This window comes from Rhynchophorus ferrugineus, unplaced genomic scaffold (assembly GCF_030347505.1).
Source record: "Rhynchophorus ferrugineus isolate W39M unplaced genomic scaffold, kcgeb_rfMv2 rfM3, whole genome shotgun sequence".
In the NCBI taxonomy this organism is placed as follows: Eukaryota; Metazoa; Arthropoda; class Insecta; order Coleoptera; family Curculionidae; genus Rhynchophorus; species Rhynchophorus ferrugineus.
The window spans coordinates 58,054,097-58,074,439 of NW_027472582.1; the positions used below are offsets into that span (position 1 = coordinate 58,054,097).

The following is a 20,343-nucleotide window of genomic DNA, read 5'->3' on the forward strand; positions in this document are numbered from 1 at the left end:
TACCACCAGAATAGAACACATACTCAAAAGAATCAAACCATCTGATCTTGTGTAATGTTGTGTAGTGAGATGCATATATTAAAAAATTTGGCAGTGACATGTATAAACATTATTTCACCAGAGACTGAGAGGCCGATGGGTCCTCCCAGTTATATATATATATATATATATATATATATATATATATATATATATATATATATATATATATATATATATATATATATATATATATATATATATATATATATATATATATATATATATATATACCTTTATATAAAGACAAATTGTAGGTTATACGGAAACGGCTAGTAACAATTATTTATTAAATAATAATAAAAAATACATTTCGAAAATTTTAATCTTTGATTGAGAATGAAATTGTGATTCTGATGAACTCGAATGAAACTCTTGCTGTCTACTGATGTAAGTGATGAATTTTAACGATGCTTTGGTGCAAAAAAATATATTCTCTTGCATAGCAACGGTCGTTATCACATGGTAAGAGTCGTGAGGGGTGCATAGTTGCAGTTCGCATAGAAATGTCTGCTGCATAGAATTTTCTGTTTCAGCGTACTCACCAAACAGAGCGTATATAGATTATCATTTATTTAGATCGATGCAGAATGGCCTGACTGGTCCACGGTTTCTAAATTCCAAAGAAGTACGAAAACGAAGCCATGATTTGATCGATGCTCACACAACATCGTCCATTCGATAAGGTATCACCATGTTACCAGAAAGATTGGAAAAAGTTGTACAAAATAGTAGAAATTATTTTGATTAACTTATATTCCAAATATTCTGAATAAATACCTTTAAATATAATTTTGCAGGTTAGAGTTGTTTTATTTAATTTACATTGACCTATGACAACGGTGCCGATCATTACCAACACAACTTATATAGACTGATTCTGTTAAATGTTCGGACGCATCAGACTTCATTCTGTCTCTTTTTTACCCGAGTAATGCTAATTAATAAAATGAGAAAGAAAAACTGTCCGAGATTAAAAGGTATTTTACCTTTCAATAAACTGACTTTGGCAATAGGTTCAACAGTGTTGATGACGTGCATTGGCTGTTTGATAGGAAGAACTATATATAGTTTTACGCATTCTAAAATTATGTTATAATTCTACAATTCATAATGATTATAACTTTATTACTACTGTTGAGAGTTAAATGTTTATATGTTATTATGAAAAAAGCAAATGATAAGTGCAGCAAAGACTTATAAAAATTACGTCGCTAGGGCGGCAAAAAAATGGAATGCGATCGCATGAATGACAGACACTTGAAGTCGACTTCCTGCAGAATTACCACTCTTGGACGGCGACGCTCATCGCTTATGGATGTCGAAGTGACGGCCGTCCCGGCCAACAAAGAATGGAGGCCTTGTTAGCGGTAAAAACCAACTCGAACGAGCTCTTGTTAAAACAAATTGTGGGACTGCGTGTGGCATCGTTTGCGGAGTATTTTTCGCGGTTTTCGAGATATAACTTTCTTCGGCGACGTTGCTCCTCGGCAAATTTGGTGTTTTCACATTGTAAACTTTTTTCGGTGTCGGAAAACAACGCGGATTGACGTCCGGAAAAACATTACCAAGTTTAAATACAATAGAAACTTTTTCCTTAATCGGCCTGTTTGCGAGATCAGGCTTTAGAATGACGAACTTGGTCTTCAGAATAATATGTTTGAACGTCATCTTGTATTTCTGGAGTTAATAATAAATTATATTAATTTTAATACTATATCGTTAATACACAGAACGCAATTACTATTAGAGTCCTTCCATTAAAACAGCTAATGCAAGTCACAGATGACGTCGAATAACAGGTCATTTGAAAAGTTCCCGGCCTGACACATAAGTGGCGCTACTATAATTAAATCCATATGTTTTTTTAGTTAGCCCTAACCCTCAAAAGATGCGTGTATATATTTGACAGCTGTCGAATCATTAGTTTGTGAATTATAGCATTTTGAGTGAAGCAACTTTTGTTATTGTGAAAAAATTTGATAAAAAGGAATTTGGCGTGTTGATAAAATATTGCTTTTTGAAGGGAAAAAATACAGTTGAAGCAAAAACTTGGCTTTATGCCGAGTTTCCGGACACTGCTCCAGGAAAATCAACCATCAGGGATTGGTACGCTAAGTTTAGACGTGGTGAAATCAGCACCAAGGACTGTGAACGCAGTGGACGCCCAAAAGAGTTTGTTACCGACGAAAACACTTTAAAAATCCATAAAATGATTTTTAATGACCGTAAATTGAAACTGAATGAAATAGTAAACACTCTAAAGATATCAACTGAACGTGTACATCATATCATTTACGAATATTTGGGTAAATACTTTGAGAAAGCTCTGTGCAAAGTGGGTGCCACGCGAGCTCACTTTTGACCAAAAACAACGACGAGTTGATGATTCAGAGCAGTGCTTGAAGATGGTAATGAAAGCGTAATAAACCCGAGTTTTTGCGTCGATATGTGACAATGGATGAAACATGGCTCCATTATTTCACTCCGAAGTCCAATCGACAGTCATCCGAGTGGACTGCACACGTAATGTCTGATAAGTATGTTATGGCGGCAGAACTTGTCATTCGAGTGCAACAGTGTATTTTTTACAACTTTTCATCAGTAGAGATCTAGTAATAGTTTTATTCGGGTTCAGTAGAACGTAATACAGTACACTTTTCTGATCCAACCAGATGGACAGCGATACTTTATACCCATAAACATTCCGCTTCGGCATCAAAGTGGATCTCGATCATGACTTGGCGTTGTCATAGTAAATTTATTTTTCATCGCCCATCATCATAGCTCACAGAAAAATCTTCTTTTTGCATAACAAGTAATAAAACCGCGATTTTAAAATGAATCGGAATGCCGTGTTCAATCAATTTGTATGATGGTCGTTTTTTCCTATTGCATAAACCACTGTACTCTCAGACCAGTGTATGTGTTTTATGTATCGATTTTTTCAACTACTAATAATATATTAATAAATAATTAAAAAAACTTATTCTTATTAATACGTTTTAAACTGAAGGTAATATTCATATAAATATGTCAAGTTCATCATTTAGTATATGTACACAAGACTGCTGCTAGAGAAAAACAATGTAAAAAAGTTAATTTATTAACAATTATGGAACATAAATCTACACCAATCCCAATTTGAACTGACAGATTTTGTATATAAGAAACGTAAAACGTACATTTTTCGATATATATGGAAGAAAAATAAATAGTTTTGCAGGTTTAATGATAATCACTTTATTATTTATTCTGTATGTTATATATTAGGTCACATTAGTGAAACGATTTTTTATTCTCTATATACTTAATGCATTTGATCTAAATACTATATGTATTTTTATATTTTAGTGTTTGGTCTATACTTAATAAAAATATCTTGACGCTAGTGTATTATGATTAAATTATTATGTAATTGTGCTTCATTCTTTACACTGCCACTGCGACCTTATTTATGACTACTTGAAGAATAATAAAACATTTTGATTCTATACATTTTGATTATCTTTCAGGCAAATTTATGGACGCAATTTATGACTTAAATCATTCATCAGTTCGTAAAGGTGGTAGTCGGATGAAGCCGTGCCTGGCGAGTATGGTGAGTGCGATAAAACTTCGAATCCCTTATATTTGAAGAGTACAGTGGGTGAAACTGATGAAACTAGCCATCCAAGTTATTTTAATACTTTTTTACTAGTTTTGCAAAAATTCATCTTGTCTTTGAGGGTATTATAGATAGTTGTCATTTAATGCACAGTTCAAATTTATCATTTGTTTTCGGTAGCATTAGTATTAACTGTTTCTTCAGATTCTTAATATACAACTGGCCTCATCAGACATTGATTATGTTTTTTTTTTGGAATTTGTATTCATTAGTATTTAATGCAGAAATTGCTTCCTTCCATACCTTTTAAGTAGCATTGCATTGAGGTTTTTGATTTTTAAATGGCATAATATTCAATTAATGTCTTACCCATCTTCCACTTCTATCTTTTTCACCCATTCATCACGGATTTTTTAATTTCTTTATCTTTTGGATTTTTGCCATTGCTTATAATCATTTAAAAATTATGACTTGGCTTAGATTTAACTTTTTTTCCAATTGTTTTTGAGTTTTTGTTGGGTGTTCATTCAATAAATTTTGCAATTCCTTATCTTCAAAGGTTTTTGGCCTATCAGGGTGCCTTTGTCTTGACCATTGGAATCTGCACGTTTGAATTATCAACACCATGTTTCTCATATTCCTATAGTTGGAGAATACTCAGCATGAGTCTCTATCAGTGCAACATTACTGTTTTTTTTCTTGGTAAAACAAGAAATGTAATGCATGCCACAAATTTACATTTTAAGGTACAAAACTCGACATTTTGAAGACATTATAAGTCTACAGTGCTGTTATCATGGTTCTTAGGTTAATATCAATGAAATGAAATGTCAAGTATTTATTTTAATCTTCCAGTGTTACTCGCATTACTTGAATGATAACAGATATCTCTACAAGAAAGTTTTGCTTCTCTAATATGGTGCGTGTGGAAGTAAGTTTAATTTATCAATCATTCTGAGTAGTCTGTAAATTCTGTCTAAAGAGTCTGTATTAGATACTATTATATTTTAATATCTGTAAACTTTCACAAATGCTTTCAAATGTGATGTTTGAGGCAAATTCCACATATTTCTCTCCGAAATCATATTAGAAATGAAGTGATTGCATGAGAGGCGAACGAAAACTTCAGATACTGGATGGAAGGCACAGTGAGAAGCTTCGAAAAAGACCAACGCTATAGAGGGCGTTCCAAAAAATAGATGACTAGTATTGTCCTAGGTCATTATCACTACATAGTATAAAACAAAGTCGTCTTTTCTGTCCCTATATCCCTATGTGCGCTTAAATCTTTAAAACTACGCAACGGATTTTGATGCGGTTTTTTTCAATAGATAGAGTGATTCAAGAGGAAGGTTCATATGTATAATACATGCATAATATACTAAGGCAACATTGCTAATTTTAGTGGTTTCTAACGTGATGTCGTAAATTAACCTATTTTTTTAGGCTTATTTAGCAATTAGCAAAAACGCTGCCTAACCCTACGAGTTAGATCAAATTAATGTACTACAGTATTGTACACCATAAAAAGGTCTACAAAAAAGTCCGCGATGGTATATGTTTATCTTTTAGGGATAACCCACATTAACCATTTTTATTGTTTACTTTTTACGTGAGAAAATGGCTTATTTACGAAGCTATTTTAAGCAATACGGCATTAATCCTTATCGAATTAAGTACCTTAAATACAGTGTGCAATTAATATAGATCAATATGGTTCCTTACAGCATTCAAATTAAACAAATATTTTCGGAGATATTACAAATTTAAAATTTGCGTTTAAAAATGTGTAATGTAATAAAAATTGTATGAATTTAGATATTCCAAAGATAGCAGGAAATCTTCATAGTAAGTATAGGGGAAGAGGAGTTGTTTTACTCCAAATTTAATGCGTGCAGGCCAAGGGCAGTAATGAATGAACCAAAAATACTGGATCGATTTTAATCATGTTTTCATTGAGTGACATAGGCATATATATTTTATGCCCGTGCAAAGTCGGAGCGGGCCGCTATGTTTTTATATACAACGTTCATATTTTTTCTGTAGTGTATTTAATTTAGTATCAGCATTGCACCCGTGCGAAGCCGGGGCGGGTCGCTAGTTAATTTATAATGCTGTTATTAGCGAAATGTGACTTGAGGAACTTAATGTTAATATTAGAAAATTTAAATAACACATATTGCAAATCGGGATATTATATATATATATATATATATATATATATATATATATATATATATATAATAAAAATATTATTTCTAAACAGATATAAATCTAATAAAACCCAAAACTAAGTTAATGGATTTATTTGGAGACCCGAAGCCGTACAGAAAATCGCCGAAACGAAATGGTCAAGGAAGAAGGAACTTAAATGATGTTAAATAAATAACCGCATAGTTCCCCAACAAACATCAATCCAGTTTACCATGACAAAAGTCCCATTCCGCCGAAAATATTTCAATTACTCGACCAGAAAGATTCAATAAATTATCATTTTTGACCGTTGTAGGTTTTTGCCTAGCCCATAAAAAGATATCGCGATATGAAATATTTTTGTTGCAAGTTTCCGAGCTCCGTGCTCACTCAATATATCCTTATTTTTGGCGATTTTATTACTTTATTATACGGCAGCTTAGGTTCATAACGGTCGCTCGGATTTGCCAAACTGTAAATTCTGTCGCAAGGGAGTTTCCAGCCGGAGCGTTTGATGCCTCTTTTCAGTTTTGTCTGGCTATATCGCTTTTTTATGTTGTGTCGTTCAGAATTTTATTAAAAAGACCTCGATAATATCGCCGATGCCCGGGCAGACGTGGCGATGTCGGGTATTGGCAACATGCTGCTTTTGATGGGGGCTTCACTGGGTATTATTGTGTCATCATATACGGAGTATATAATTAATTACATTGTTAATAATATATTACAATATTCTTTTATGTTGACACAAATTTTTTATTTTTCATATATTGATACATTTGATGAGTAAGGAGGACATTAAGATTATTTAATTTGTTAACACTTTACAGCACTTTTTCTATAATTTATTTAAACCGATGTAATTTATATATTTTACTAGTAATTAGCTAGTGGCTAGTATTTAAAGTATGAAGTATATTTGGTAAATTCTAATATATTCTGCATTTTATACATTTGTACAATGATGAGGCACAACAACAACATATTTAATACTCAGTTTTGAGTGCTCTCTAGAGCGGCACAGTCAATTGGGTAGTTCCTTTCCATAATATTCATCACAGCGGCCTATTATATTTATCTATTCATTATTACAGTATCCGCGTAACTATTGTCAATTGCTGGAGTCATATTTATTCGGAAGAAAATTTAGAGTATGGCACGAAATGGCGTTCTCGACATTTAAAAATATCTTGGCTGGATTTCCACAAGGTAGCGTCTTAGGACCTCTCCTGTATCTGCTCTACACTGCTGATATTCCAACAACAAAAGAAACACTTCTTGGAACCTTTGCTGATGACACAGTTATTATGGCAAAAGATATATCTCTGCCTAGGGCAATAGAAAAAGTGCAAGTGGCAGTCAACAAAATCTACAAATGGACAAAAGATTGGAAAATTCAACTTAATAGCTCCAAATCTGTCCACGTTAATTTTGCATTAAGGCGAAATAATAAAAACTTAATTATATCACTCAATGGATGCCCGATTCCTCAAGCAGAATCAGCAAAATACCTTGGAATCCATCTTGACGGTAGATTAAATTGGAAGTATCACGTTAGACAAAAAGCAAAACACATTAGAACCAAAATAAAACAACTATACTGGTTAGTCGGAAGATACTCTCAACTTGATCTAAAATCAAAGAGGTTGATCTATGATACAATTATAAAGCCAATTTGGACCTATGGGGTGCAAATATGGGGTTGCACTAAAAATTCAAATCAGTTAGTCATACAGCGCTGTCAAAACAAGATTCTTCGATTGATTACCAATGCCTATCGCTATGTAACCAATGAAGAACTGCACGATGACCTGGAAATCAAATGGATTTGCGAAGTTGTGCAGGATTTCGCCTTGAAACACGAAAGAAGATTACTAAATCATTCTAACGTGGAAGCAATAAAACTGCTGGACAGCGCACAGGATGTCAGGAGATTGAAACGAACAAAACCATACGAACTTGTGTGAACATTTAGTTTGTATTATTAGTGTAAACTATATAGTAATTTTATAATTGAGGAATACATACTGATGTATTTTCTCGCACTCGTCTTGCTTGCTGATTAATCCAAGCACATAGGAAAAGTAGTAATAAATTAACTGTAATAATAATGATAATTAAGATTGTACTAAGCGTATCTAATAAAGTTGTTACAAAAAAAAATTATTACAGTATCGAGATCAGAATTTCAGAAAACATTATTATCTAGTCCATACTATACCGATCTGAATAAGTCAAAATCAAAAGGCATTAAGTGTGGAAGATTAGCTGAGTGCAAACGAGGTACCCATTATAATTTGTAGGCTGAGCATTTTCTTGAAAAGGCATTTTCTGGTAAGGTTTCGTATAAATATGGCATTGTTTAAAATTGTATATTAAATATACAAATATAGTGATTAGTTCTAGTTTAAGAGTTGAAACTAGACTTGACCTTTTATATTTTTATTCTGCATTTTCCGATTATGAGAAATTGGCACCTCGATTAAATGTTATAATATAAATAATCTAGCTGTTTAAAGGTATCAAAAGATGATACTATTGCTATAATACTATTGCTATGATACTATTGCTATATTGGTAAAATATTTTCTTTTGGTTTTTTAAAGTTTAAATTTTGTTGCACCAACATGCCTCGGGAATACATAAATCTATTTAACAATTTTTGTTATATTTGTGGTGAATTGACGATTTCCTCACTGAAACACCATTTGACACTTCTTGTCTACCTACTGGTATTGTTTTGGCATGAAGCTAAACTCATGTTTATTTAATTTGTGAGATTAACAAAAATACCAATGCATATTGCTGCGCCTATTGTTTGGCAAAAATATACCAACATGACCTGTTGTTCGAGCAGATGGTATAAAGAAATCTATTCCATGGTGAAAGAGTTTTCTTATGTCACTTAAATTTTACAAGTTGTAGAAATATAAGTTTTTGAAGGACAATATGAGCAGCCATTTACGGCTTGTTAATGTGGATGAACAAATCGAAGTTGAAAAATCATCCAGGTCAAAAAAAAGGTTAAAACAATCCAAGTTTCTGCAGAACAATGCAAGGATCTGTCAAAGGGCAGTCACCTTATGAATAAGCAATTAATTAGTTGTGGATCCAATTACTTATTAAGGATCACCTTTAGAAATCATCCCAGAAGACGGTCCGGTCTTACTCAGCCTGGTTACTGGCGTGACTGGGATCATTTTCCTTATCGGATTTTACACTCTTGCCTAGGACAATCACAAATTTTAAACAATCACAAACATAAATTTACGACCATGCCCCAGCAGGATTCGAACCCGCGGCTATCGCAATAGTAGGAGGACCGTCCCATCGCCTTTACCAAAGTGCCAACAAGCCGGCACCACTAAATTTTAACTTAGAACCAATAAAAATATTTCTTAAAAATCTTCATATGTTATTCTTAACCCAAATATTTATTCCTAAATGAAACATGTGATTAGGCGTAAGGGTTTGTGTCATTAGTGCCCTCGGTTACCACTTCTTTAAAAAAAAAATAGTGCAGTTGATCAGATTTTAGGGATATTATAAGGCTATTTTCTTTTGAATTAGATGAGCGGCAGAAAAGTTTATCAAGACACTTAGACGTTGGATTGATAAGTTATTTGAAGTACTCATAACATAGTTAGGTATAAGGCTGCAAGAGGTGGATTGAAGGTGTTAAAAGGCCTCTAACAATGCACACAAGAACACCCAGTTCAGGGTGTAAGGCCATTAAAGGCGGATTATAGTAGTTTAGTATAGCAATATGGAGCTAACAAAATTAGGGAAACAAAATTAGGTAGCAATGACATTTGTATAAAATAGTGCTATCCAGAAGATCATCTGAAGATTGAAATAGGATTGAGCCGTCAATATAGTTTGTGTTTTCGGTTCTATAAGACGTCAATCTTTCTGTAAAACAAAATCTTACACATTTTAAGTTAGAATTAATTGTTTGTTAGGCTGTGTAATTAACTTAATATCATTTTAGTTAGTTATATCGATAACTTTTGAAATTAGAGGCAATATACGTGTGTGCTCTCATCGTCATGATGGTGGATGAAAATGACACAAATTAAAATTCGTCACGGTGAGTTTCATAAGGACCGGTCACATATTTTGACAAACTAACACCACGATAGTTAAGAGAAATAAAACGTAACTTCTTAACGGCTCTCCCGGATACTTTCTAATCCAGCCACGTAAGTACGACAGTCGTTACTGTTGGTTCTTCGACTGCGCTCATACGTGAAGAGGCAGGAACCCCACCTGAATCGAAACGACATCGGAGCACCGGGCGGCATCAGACGGAGACCACGAGGGCCTTATCACCGGTCGACCGACAGAGATAATCCCCGTCTACCGTGGCCGTCGTGGCAATTACGAACCGGAAGGAACTACGACTAAAAAAAAAACACACACACCACCGGAGATTTATCTCCGATACATAAATTACAATATTTTAGCATAATTTTAAAAAGGCAACCGGTCACTGCTATTCACACGGTAAAAAAGTAGAAACGCGTCCAATTTTCACTGGGCGCGACATTTGGCGTACACGCGCGTTTTTTGTTTCGTTCGGTGTTGTTTTTGTTTCTCTCCGCGCTCAGTTAACTTGATTAGGGATAACGTTTACGGTTATATACATTATCCAATAATTTATCATTAAGGAGTTCCGCTACTATATGTCGTCTTTAGTACTGTTCATTTTATGTTGTAAGCGGTAACATAACATCAGCTATGTTACTACATCTTCACTACTTGTTTGAGTAAATTAAACTATTTATATTAACATATTTTTACACATTTTTTTTTATTAACTAGTGATAACACTGGTTGAAAATCGACCACAATTTAAAAGGTTATCTGTAAGTCCAGTCCAGATAAACCCCTAGTTGGTAAAAGGAGTCTTTAATATATATATATATATATATATATATATATATATATATATATATATATATATATATATATATATATATGAGTAAGATTATTTTCAGAGCTGCAACAATTTCATTTCAGAGCATCAAATAAAAGTATGTAAGATTTTTATTTAGTTTTATATTATGAATACGGAATATTAAATTATGTAATATATATGTGTATTATAATTAAAACATTACCGAACCAAATTAGTCACTTTATTTTTTACAATATATAAATTATAAGTAAATAATTAAAATAACTGATAGAAGATTCAAAGAATAAGTTGTCGTATAATTACGTATTTTATTGCATTAACCGTTAAATATCTTAATATGGATCTGCAGTTTATAATATTTACAAACTCTTAATAATTCATATTTTCTTCTACTGGTCCCATGCTTTCCATCTAGGTAAATTACGTAGTAAGTTTCCCTTTATCTGCATATTTTTATTACTTCGTTTATGTATTAATATAATTTTTGTCTGTTACATAATACATAATTTTCACCTAGAATATATATTTAAAAACAATAAAATTGATAGAAACCAGGCCTATTTGACAAAATAGTGATTTCTTTACCTGTATTTTTAAATAAAATTGCATCGTTCTTTACGTCTCATCGTAGCTGTAATACTTTTCCTGGCCGTTTATATATTTCAAACTATCATATTATGTGATTAGATGAGTGCCAGAAAAGTTTATCAAGACAGTTAGACAATGGATTGGCAAGTTGTTCGAAGTCATGACATAGTTAAGGCTTCAAGAGGTAGATTGAAGGTGTAAAAAGACCTCAAACCCTAAATTATTAGAATTTGGAAACATCAATGCCTAGAAAAACATCCCTATTTCGTGAACTCTTGGCACAAGTACACCCAGTTCAGGGTGAAAGGCCAGTAAAGGCGGATTATCGTAACTTAGTATAGCAATATGGAGCCAACAACGTCAGGGAAACCAATCCATATCGCTATATTTTGATATAGCAATGACATTTGTATAAAATAGAGCTATCCAGAAGATCATCTGAAGATTGAAATATAATTGTGCCGTCAATATGGTTTGTGTTCTCGGTTCTATAAGCCGTCAATATTTCTGTAAAACGAAATCTTACACATCTTAAATTACAATTAATTGTTTGTTAGGCTGTGCAATTAACTTTTTAACTTTTAAGCAATTAACTAATTATGTGGTATTCTGGAGTCTCATCATCATAGATAGATCACGTTTAATTTGTCTTCTATGGCTTTCGTTAATATACTGCTATCTATTTTGCCTTGTATCCCACATGTTGACTTAAACACATAAATCGACTCAGTCAAGAAATTAGATATTCAAACTTTAATTTTCACTTTTGGTGCACAAATTGATATATTTGTTACCTGCAATATGTGGTTACTAGTGAAACCTGAAATGGATTATAAATTAATACCAATAAAATTTACAGAAAAATCTTAATAAATTTTACAATTACCTCTAGTCCAATTATACGCTATGTCTGCAGAATCTTATCAGTTCTTAAGCAAGAATAATTTTTCGTAGTTATTTTTGAGTTCGCCAGATATTAAATTAATTAAAATTCTTAAAACTAAAAATAGATTGATTGATGTTTATATTATGAATCTGAAAAATCCGCTTGTAAAAATCTAAATACCTTGTAAACAGAGCACAGACTATTTTTGTTATTCGGCAATTTTGTTAATAAGATTAAGATGATAAAAAGATAAAATTAATACATCGACCGCATATCCTGGATCTCGTTTGACCCATTGATATTATCACTGTTTTGTTATATTTTAAACACAAGAAATTGTTTAATAGTAGTTAATTTATTAAATAGTATATGAAATAATATAAAAAAAATTTTTGGTTCTTTTTTACTGGCATTAAATTACCCTGTGTTTTAATAATTTTCTAAATAAAAAAATACTGAAGGTTCTGGCAAGTTATTAAGACGGTTCTGTATATTACTAATCTATGATATAACAATGTTTATGGCATGTTACTATGGGTGAAGATGAAATTTGAAAAAATTGAAGAAAATTGGTGATATTAGATGATGCCAAAACTTATGCTACTTGACAATTGCTTTTATCAACGATTGAAGAGAATGGTCAGCGGAGCCATGATATGTTCATATAAAAAGAAGCTGGATTGGTTGGCGTAATGGTAAAGGCCACAACACAGTTCTCCTACTGTTTCGATAGTCCTGGGTTCAAATGCTACTGGGGCATGGTCGCAAATGTATGTTAGGGATTGTTTATAATTTTGATTCTCCAAAAGATAAGTGTGCAAAATCCGACTAGGATAATGATCCCAGTCATACCAATAATCAGGCTGGATTAGACCGGATTTCTTCTGAGATGATACTTAATTTGGTCACTCGCCAGTCGGTGAAAAGAAGTTCATATTACACCATTACAAATACTAATTAAGAAATGTTTTCAATCAATACCTCAATGGTATCTATATTTGAAAGTGTTTTCACATATTTTTTATATTGACATCAAAATCCAACTAGTATATCAGAAAAAAGACAGATTCGTCTTATTTAAATAACAGTTTAAAATCGTCTAATACAAAAATACAATTTGGCCGAAAAGAACAACTGGAACATCCCCGACGAGCTTATTCCAATTTAGATAAATATTTATCCAGATTTGCATGGAACGATGTCTTCGGCGTTTTCATTTAGAAAATGCGAGTCCTGGAGATTTACTTTAAAAAGACAAACACGAGCCTAATCGCATATTCAGAGCCGATGGAAACGGGGAGTTGTCCAAACCTTTTTACCAAAGTAGAGGCCGTTACAGGTCTGGATCTGGATCCGATGGTTGGCTGATAGTTACTTAAGTATTCCTATTGAGTATTTTTTATTTATTTTCCGGTAATATGTATTTGTCTCGTTGTTACTCTTCATCGGAATCTATATATTTTAAATTTTTTATATTTTTCGTTATAGTTAATATTAAAATAAAATTGAAAAAATTATAATGGTGTAAAAATAAATTCTTGAACTAAATTACTGATAAAAATGGTTTGAGTATTTTTAATAAAATAATTTGTATTGGAGTCATATAGTTTTAGATTAATTAAAGAAAAGGCTAAACTATCAACAGCCAATTATTAAATGAAATACAACTGTTCATGACTGAAACAACTGAAATTATCTTAATCATTAATACTGGAAAGGAAACTGGCATGATGATAGTATGATGATATAGCGACCTGAGCAGACTAAGCTGCAGGAGTTTTCTAAAGTATTGCTATAATATGACATTTGCAGGCTTGGTTGGCGCAGTGGTAAAGGCGATAGGACGGTCGGCCTACAATTACTATAGTTGCGGTTTCGAATCCAGCTATCCTTAGGCCAGAGTCGAATATCCGATAAGGAAAATGATACAATTCACATCGATAACCAGGCTGGGTAAGACCGGATGTTTTCTGGGATGATTTTTGTACCAAGTTATTTAATGGATCTGTGACAATGAACAAATAGTCGGAGAATAGGTCCAAAGTAGCAGGTTTTTCTTGATCATAACATATTTGTTCGAATGAACAGTGTGTGGGTTTCTCACTTACTTCTAGGCAAAGTCAACCGTTTGAACGGAAGATATAACAACTAACAATGATTGAAATTATAGAGACCTATATCCATAATTAGAATTAGATAATTTAGGGAATTAAAAGCCGTTAGGACACAACAGCAAACTTATTATGTACGGATAATTAACCTTTTCTTTTGAGTACCCTTTTTATATTTCAAATTTGAATTTCCTCATTCAATCGGAATTTTGTATATAGCGTTTTTCATATATGGGATGATAGTAATTTTATTATTATTGTTTTTTTTTAATATTTTAAAGTCTCCTTTTTAACAACGAGAGCTTATCTGGACTGGACCTACAGTTTAACATGGGCCCCGAACCACGGTTCTCGGCATTAAGCCTACCGACTGGCGAGTGATCAACCTAGAAATCATCTCAGGTCTTACCCAGCCTGGACACTGGTGTGACTGGGATCATTTTCCTTTTCCGGTTTTACACTCTTGCTTAATGACAACCACAAATGTTAAACAAACACAAAATTAATTTACGACTATGCCACAGCAGAATGCGAACCTGGGCCTATTGCAACTGTAGGAGGACCGTCCTGTCGCCTTTACCATTACGCCAACCAAGACGGATATTATTATTGTTTTATGTGTATTTTGGTTACATGTAAATTTAATATGCACTGATTTGCTTTTTCTAATTTCTGTTCCCCTATTTTTCTGGTTTCAGTTATTTATATTACTAATCGCCTGTTGGGATTTCTTTCAACAGTACCATCAAAAATTTAACCATGCTGATGCAATCGATTTGTGATATGTTACTTGTGTAAAGTATGTAAAAAATTGTCCTCAATACATTTCCTTGTAGTACACCTGCTCTTTGTATCGCATATTAGGCTTCCTCTTGTATGAGTTTAAACATCCTTTCTGTGGTTTGTGGATAGGTACCTCATATTGAAACTTCTAATAATATAGCGGAAGGAATTTTTTTTATGTTCAAATGCATTTTCATAGATGTCTGCGATACTAAAAGCACCTGGCCGGTACAAAAAAATGTTTGTTCATAAAACCATAATAGTGGGCATATATCATATTTTTTGTATCTATAAATTCTTTACTGCCATAAAGCTTTTTTATTACCGACAGCAGTGGAAAGGATCTGTAGGATTTTATTTCACTTAGTGATAGATAGCATTGATGATTATATATATGGGAATTAAATCGTTATTTTAGTATTCATTTTTGAATGGTGCAAATTACTTACTATGCCTTGTCTCGGGTCTTTTTCCTGATTTGATCTTTTAGCATACTGCAATTGATTAGTCTAGACTATAATCTGTGAACATATAGTGATTACTGGCATATATGAAATTATTACTTTTTACTACATTTGGTTCTGGGCCTATAATTGATTATAAAAATCCATGTATGTTAAAAGTGAGTGAAGAAAATAAGACACTAACATTGTCCGAAGGATTAAACACTTATGGTCTATCGCCAACTATGGCGAGATTTAGAGTATTAGAACTCCTGTGGCACCAACAGTAGCTTATTGATTGAGGAGTAGATATACATAATGTTATCCAAAGTGATGTTTGAGCCCACAACGATCCGATAGTAAAACGAGTAGTTCAACTCAGCGGTTCTTTTATTGTTGGGATAGTGGAGAATCTAATTCCCACCATGCATGTTGATCTGATTGTTTGTCATTCTTATTATACGAAGGTAAAAGTATAAAATAAAATAAGGAGAACATTCCTAGTTACGTCAGTGTCCAGAAAAGTTAAGACTGCAGTCAAGTTAATAAGTAGACTCGGTCCAGATAAAGCTTAATTGGTAAAGAAGGATCTGTAATAAGAAAAACAATGAATATCATATAAAATATGTCATATCTATGTATAATTGTTATTTTAAAAATATTTTGCATATAATAGTACTTATCTTAAACAGTCATATTAATTATTCACATAGTTATTGGTTTTTATATTGTAATATTTTATATTTTATATATTATAAGTAATATTTGTATTATTATAGATATTTATGTAACAATATTGTTTAGCAAGAGTATAAAGAACGTGTTATAAATCTAAAAGCTAGTCCATTCCTGTACTGTTAGATCTAATGCTTCTACCTCTTAAAGAAAACAGGAATTTATACAATAAGTTTACCGTAAATATTTGGATATAACGGCTGAATTTAAAACACATTTCATTATTATAAGCAGTCCGCATAAATGTTTTTTAATGGGGACGTGCAACGGCTACTGTTTCATCCATCTATCCACCCGTCTGTCGTCGGTAAATTGCCGAACGCAGACTGTTTGTTTTAAATTTCCTAATTTATAAAAGGTTCCTAATTTTATTCCTCTTTTAGTCCTTGGAGAAAACCAGTACTTGGTATGTTGTATATCATATCAAGATTTAGGAAATGTGTTTAAATAGATGTTCGAAATTATTATTCTACAGATTTTTGATACTAAACGACATTTTATAGTTATTGTAAAAATATGTTTCAGTATCGCCTGTACCTTTGTGTGCAAGTTTGCCTTTGAAGTTCTTCGAATTGGCACTATTTCTACTCACATTTCCATGATATGCATCTATGGAATGGTCTCACAGCTTTGGTGACTCCAGATTCCTAATTCCATTCCAGTCGTAATAGACCATGGCTACGAAACTGAATTAATGCAATCGCTATTCGGTGGCCGTTCACACTGAACTTCAAACTTCTGTTCAAATTTCTGTAAACTATGCTAATTCACAGCAACTTTAGTCGGCCTTACACCTTGAACCTGATACATGTGCGGAAGTCCACGGATTATGCGTATATTTTAAAACTTGAATGTTTCTTACTTGGAAAAGTTTACAGCTACGGGCCGCTGAATTCCTTCAAACCGCCTTTTGTTACCTTACACGTCAGTTGCGATACTATTGCCCGAACTCCACTTAACTACTGCAGGAAACCCTTCGAGTAACTGTGGAATGATTGCAAAACGTTAACCTATCTTTCTTTGTTTGCTTGATAATTAATTTGATTTCGGTTAAATGAATAAATTAGAAAGGGAACAGCCTTAGGTGTACTGCTTGTCGTAAGCTCCGAACCACGTTCCTCGGCATCATGCCTACTAACTGACAAGTGGTCAACTTGGAGAAGATTCAAAATCAAAAATTATTAATAATTAAAATTACAAATCCGGCACTGTAAAACTTCAAAAATTTCAGGGCGAAAAAACAGAATGATTTTCAGAAGTCTCTACTGAAAGCAGCTTTACGTCATTAATACATTTTCAAATGCACCAAAATTTATCAACCAATCCCATTTCAGTTTTGTCGAATAATTAAATATGTATGTGATCTTAGCTATGTTGTCCTAATGAAAGACATTGCTTATAATTTATTGATCAATTCCAACTTAAATTTTTTTTTTGTTACTTGCCTCAATTGCATTAGTTATTGATACGAGTCCAATTTCCTTTCCAATCCAATTCCAACACCTAGCATTACATTGATACCTTGATTTTGACAGTGAAGTTGTTACTATATCTGAAACTTCTCAGTGTTTCGATCATAATATTCTTCAACCATTATTGTCATATATTTTACACGTTATTGACCTACTTTTTATCGCTCCTCAATCAATCACTTCAAAAATGAATCCTCATCATTTCATTCCAACATCGATTCAGAAACGGAAGCTAGATCAGTTTAATTTTTCACAAATAATTCATGGGGCGTCTAAGTGTTAAACTTCTCTGAATACTTAGTGTTAAGTAAATGTTCTTTCAAACTATTTTGTGGTCGACTTTTGTTCGTAGTGTCATGGAGATGGGGAAACGAAATACGCTGGTGTACTTCGATATGGTTCGAAAAATTGGGATACTAGCGTTCATTTAAGTTATTCTGGTGTCATTTAACTCATTACCACTGACATCGCACAATTTTTAGCGGCTCTGAGGAGCTTTTTTTGTTTTCGAAATTAAAGAAGTAAGGTATTATAAAGCGCAACAACTTTTAAATGACTAGACAATGACGCTACCTTTATCTTTAAAATTATTTATAGATTGTTATTGAAATATTCCTAGAGACATGCGAGCTCTCTATTAGCTAGGAGCTATCTGAATTTTATTTAATTTATTTCTTTATGTTGTTAAACAAATATGTACAATTCCTTTGAAACTACCATGGAAGTAGATAAAGCGGTAAGATATTTAACAGAAATTCACTTAAATTCGACTTGTTAGCCACCGATATTCGACTCGATACCACCACATAGTCATTGAAAATTAACGCAAAAGAATTGCGGCCTGCACTGAAAAATTACTGTACATTTCAAACTAAACTTTATACCCCTACACTACATAGATAATGCAGTTTTTGGACAGATATTGAAATAACTAGAAATATTGTACACCCACAAGATTGTTTTATTACCTTTTGAATATACTTAGTACAATCTTAATATATAAATTAATTTATTACTATTGTTCTGTTGTACTTCTGGATGGGGAATAAATATATCAGTATGTAACTGCTACATTATAATTAAATTTAGACTACTTGACCTAAAGTTAAAAGGTTAAGGGTAATACTTATGAACTATATAAGTTCGCGTGGTTTGGTTCGCTTAAATCTTCTGTAGTTTTTCAACGTTTCTGTGATTTAGTAACCTTATTTCACGTTTTGTTTTCATGTTTTACTGCAAAATATTGCAGAACTTTGTAAATTCATTTGTTTTCGAGGTCGTTGTGCAGTTCTTAATTTTGGAGAGATAATATTTCGTAACTAATCGAATAAATTTGTTTTGGCAGCGAGTTACTAGACCGTTTGATACCTTAGTGCAACCTCATATTGGCACCTCATGAGTCCAAATAGGCTTTATATGGTCTGATCAGTTTCATTCATATTAAGTCGGCTTGTGTCAAGTTCCGAGCATCTTCCGACTAACTATTAAAGTTATTTGATTTTGACTGTGATCTCGTCTGTTTTTTGTCTAACTTGATGTACCAAAGTCACGTGTTGTTAAGTATAGCTAGTTAATTAATATTCTTTTTCCCCTTTCAATGTGTTTTAGATTTCTTCAAGGCTTATAGGGTTTTATGTGGTATAATTAACACTATCTGTTTGTTTTATTGTAAAATCCTAAGTAAACTAGTTGGTTGTTAAATATTTTTTGTTCTCATTGAAATTTTGTCATCTATTCGATTTCATTAAAAAACTTTTCGGCGTGGAACTTCTTTCGACTCCGAGTTGGGGAATGGCGCCCGTAACAAAAACGACAAAGCAACGAAAACCTGACAGAAAAGTCCGTTAAGTAGCCTGATTTAACTTGTAAATGGCCGCATATTCGTCTCTCAAGGCTTTCCAGCTTAAGGATTATGCAGATTTCGAATAACTTTTCTTTTAATGCTCTTCACTTTTGAGTGCTTCTTTTCCTATATATTTATAAATATATTTAAGGGCGGATTTGGAAAAGTTACATTCTGGCTGGGAGGTGATGCCAACCATTTATTAAAGAAGATTTTCTGGCAAGAAGGAAAATAATTTTCAGGAGAAAGATCAGAGAAAAAACTTCGCGTAAGGTTATAAGGTCATAAAGGACACCCTTCAAAACATTCAATGATTATTATTATTATTAGGTGCTTGTATTCTCGCATTTCGGTCAATATGATGATACCCTGTCGAAGGAAAGATGATGGCTTGGCAACGATCCAATTATCGATCGATTTTCGAACTTCTTCATCATTTCGACGCCGTACTCCAGCCTAGCTACGCTACATGGACTCGAACTGAATATATGGCAATCGGAAGACACTGTGTTTGGAGAGTACGATGAGTACGGAATAATTTCCCACTCTAGCTGCAATAGTGTATCTTTACTACAATCCTTGCAAGGTTCAGATAATTTTGTGTATCTGTTACTCGCTGTTGCTAGCCTTTTTGCAACAATGCGTCTTTCAATTTGTTCATTTGATGTCGTTAGGTATATACATTTTCATTCCAGGTTTTAGCAGCTCGTAATATGCTACAC

At 32.9% G+C, this 20,343-nt stretch overlaps 1 protein-coding gene across 1 annotated transcript in view; it reads left to right on the forward strand.

Annotated features, from left to right (window-relative positions):
• Positions 1-20,343, forward strand: part of Chmp1 (Charged multivesicular body protein 1) — a 395,687-nt gene that overhangs the window by 227,325 nt on the left and 148,019 nt on the right. The gene's annotated exons all lie outside the window — the stretch shown is intronic.